Source organism: Agrilus planipennis, unplaced genomic scaffold, assembly GCF_000699045.2.
Source record: "Agrilus planipennis isolate EAB-ADULT unplaced genomic scaffold, Apla_2.0 scaffold43, whole genome shotgun sequence".
In the NCBI taxonomy this organism is placed as follows: Eukaryota; Metazoa; Arthropoda; class Insecta; order Coleoptera; family Buprestidae; genus Agrilus; species Agrilus planipennis.
In genome coordinates, this window is record NW_020438914.1 from 1,356,791 (window position 1) to 1,357,606 (window position 816).

An 816-nucleotide genomic window follows, 5' to 3' on the forward strand; every position below is an offset into this window, starting at 1 on the left:
TATCCATTGACTAATTCGAACAATTGTACGCGATTACTCACTGACATTATCTGCTGATTATTTTACACCAAAAACGGTCGGAATTCTGTTTAACTCGCGTTGATGTCCTTAATACGTGTCAAAAATCACGACCACATAAAATTAATTTTTTCTATCCCTCGGGAAGAGATTTTTTTTGATAAAAAGTATGCTATGTCCTTTTCTGTGCCCCTCACAATGTGTCTACAAAATTTCGTGATGATCGATTGAGTAGTTAAGGTGTGAAAAGTCTACAAACAAACAAATAAACTCACATTTACATTTAATATTAGTTAAGATATATATTACATCTATTTATTCTAAAACATATACCTAGAAAAGCCTAATATATTATGCGAAAAGTAATTTGTTGACATTTCTAATAATTATCTGTTAATGTAATTCTCAAAAAAAAAGATAAAAGAACTAAAATAACTTTAATTTTAAATTTCAAATCATGTACTATACAGTTCACGCCTATTTGAATAAATTAACCTATTTTGACACATTAACACAATCACAAACAAAATAATTTGTACCGGGTTCAACTCTCGGACGTTGCAATACCTTTTTTTAGTTATTTTACTGCCTTAACGACAATAGATACAAATATAGGGTTGTTTGGAAAGTCATTTCATTTTTTTTTTGTGGAAATGAAAGACAGTTTTCGTATAATAAACAAATACTTTATTAAATTATATATTGACCGTTCTGGTCCAACACCTTTTGCCATCTTTCTGGTAGTAGCATAATTCCACGCTCATAAAATTTTTGGTCTTTGCTGGCAAAAAACTGATC